The following is a 2,500-nucleotide window of genomic DNA, read 5'->3' on the forward strand; positions in this document are numbered from 1 at the left end:
TCAACGTGAAGAAATTCAAGCAAGCGCGGGTAAACGGCGGGAGTAACTATGACTCTCTTAAGGTGGCCAAGTGGCGGCGGTGTGGCTGCATCCGGACTTGGCTTTTCGAAGTGCGGTCTTGATGTAGTCGTGCTGCTGCTGCGAGGTGCCTTCCTTGGGTTATAGTTACAGGGAGAGTGATGCGCAATACATGGGCCTAGCCCTCTTAGCCTCTCCTCTCCTGCGGTCTTCTCCCCTTCTCGTGGGCCCGCTGATTTTTGCAGAGTGGAAGACCGCACCAGGGGCTTGGGGGGGTTACCAGCCCCCCCTCGCATTATCCCTTTATAGTTGGGGGCAGCCGACAAGAAACAAGAGATGGTGGCCCTTCCGCTGAAGGTGCCACCCCAGCTACCCCAGCACCTATCCGGCCAACCGGCCGTAACGAAAATGCGATAGTTTGTGTAGCTCCCTTTGCTTGCAGTGAGTGCCACCGCACTTTTACCACGAAGAACGGTCTCGGGGTCCATCGCCGCCGCCAACACCCTGCGGCCGCCAACGCTGAGATCGTGACGGAGAGGCATCGCGCGAGGTGGACGGAGGAAGAGGTCCTGTCGCTCGCCAAGGCAGAGGCCGAACTGTTCCTGGAGAGGGACGCCCGGTTCTTCTTTGTAAATCAAGAACTTACCAGGATGTTCCCCGACCGAACGCTTGAGGCAATCAAGTGCCGACGGCGGCAAGCTGCCCACAAGCAGCTTGTCCGCCAATTCATGGAGGCACTTGAGATCGGTCGGGGTGAAGAGCCGGCGTCCCGCCGTGGAGCAGCGAGCTCGCTGCCTGACGCGGGCGAGGCCGCTGCGCCGCCCGTCGACGCAGCCGAGGACTTCGCGGCCGACACCACCGGGCCGCCGCCGGAGGGGCCGACTGACGCCGCCATCTGGGAGCATCTGGCGGGGCTACCTGCTTCCGCCCAGCGTTTCTCTGCCCTGGATCGAGTCATTGGTCTGGGGCGGGGCACGCCGCCCGATGTCATCCTGGGCATGCTCCCGGATGCCCTTGCGTCGGTCGGGTCCAGGGGGGAGAGGTCGATCACCAGGACACAGCGGCCGCGCCAACCATCCAAGCGGCCGCCTGCCGCCCCGCCGCTGCAGAAGCGCAAGCGGCGCCGCTGGGAATACGCGCGGACACAGGACGCCTTCCGTAGGTCGCGTGCGCGTTGCGTGCGCGGCTTGCTGGACGGCACCCTGCTGCAGCCGCCACCCGACATCCCCGGTCTGCTGGACTTCTGGGCGGACCTCTTCACGAAGAAGCCGATCTCCACTGCCGGCTTCATCCGTGACCGCCTTCTCCCGCACTCGGAGCCTGTCGCTCCTGAGTGCCTATGGGGGCCGGTCACACGTGAGGAGGTCGCTGCTGCCTTGCCGCCCAGGGGATCGGCAGCCGGGCCGGACGGCCTGACTCCAGCGGAGCTGCGGCGCCTGCCGCATGAAGTCCTGGTGAAACTCTTGAACCTCTTCCTCCTGGCCCGCGCCCTCCCCGAGCGTCTGCTTCGCGCCCGGACGTCACTTCTCCCCAAAACGGCTGCACCAACATCCCCCGCTGACTTTCGCCCCATTACGGTCTGCTCGGTGTTGGCGCGGACCTTTCACAAGGTTCTCGCGTCACGCCTGATGCGTGCATGTGCTGTGGACGAACGTCAGCGGGCATTCATCCCCCGGGATGGGATGTTGGAAAACACCTTCATCTTGGACACTGCTCTCACCGACGCAGTCCGCTCCTGTCGCTCTGTTTTTGTGGCATCGATCGACGTCTCTAAAGCGTTCGATTCGGTGGACCATGCCGCCCTCCGCCCCGTGCTGAGGGCTCATGGCCTGCCGGATTGCTTTATTGAGTACGTCGAAAGGTGTTACGAGGGTAGCACGACGGTGATAGCGGGCGGCGCCGACGTGGGCGTGCCCCTGCAGCCGGCTAGGGGTGTGCGTCAGGGTGACCCCCTCTCCCCCCTCCTTTTCAATTTTGCGGTGGACTATGTTTTGAGTCAACTTCCCTCCCACATCGGAGCTCGGATCCTTGGTCGCAGAGTTAACGCTGCGGCCTTCGCAGATGACGTCCTGCTTTTTGCATCGACCGCGAGGGGATTGCAGTCCCTCATCGACGCAGCCGTCGCAGCCCTCGCCCATCTGGGGCTGCAGATCAACGCCCGGAAGTGTTTCACCCTCGCCTTAGTCGCGTCTGGGCGCGACAAGAAGGTGAAGGTCGACGCCGACGTTACCTTCAAAGCGGGCAACGCCACCGTGCCCGCCCTACGTGTGGGTGAAACCTTCCGGTACCTGGGACTGCAATTCTCCACCGCTGGTCGCTGCGTTTTCAACCCACGACGCCACCTGGTGGAGCAGCTGGACGTCATCTCCCGAGCTCCGCTCAAGCCGCAACAGCGCCTCCACGCCCTCACCACCGTACTTCTGCCTGGCCTGTACCATGGGCTGGCCCTCAGCCGCACCCGAGTGGGTGCGTTGAAAGCGGC

At 63.7% G+C, this 2,500-nt stretch overlaps 1 pseudogene; it reads left to right on the plus strand.

The window, feature by feature from the left end:
- The window catches only part of LOC124587646, a 7,966-nt pseudogene that overhangs the window by 2,822 nt on the left and 2,644 nt on the right, over window positions 1–2,500 (plus strand).

Source organism: Schistocerca americana, unplaced genomic scaffold, assembly GCF_021461395.2.
Source record: "Schistocerca americana isolate TAMUIC-IGC-003095 unplaced genomic scaffold, iqSchAmer2.1 HiC_scaffold_609, whole genome shotgun sequence".
NCBI classification, from domain to species: domain Eukaryota; kingdom Metazoa; phylum Arthropoda; class Insecta; order Orthoptera; family Acrididae; genus Schistocerca; species Schistocerca americana.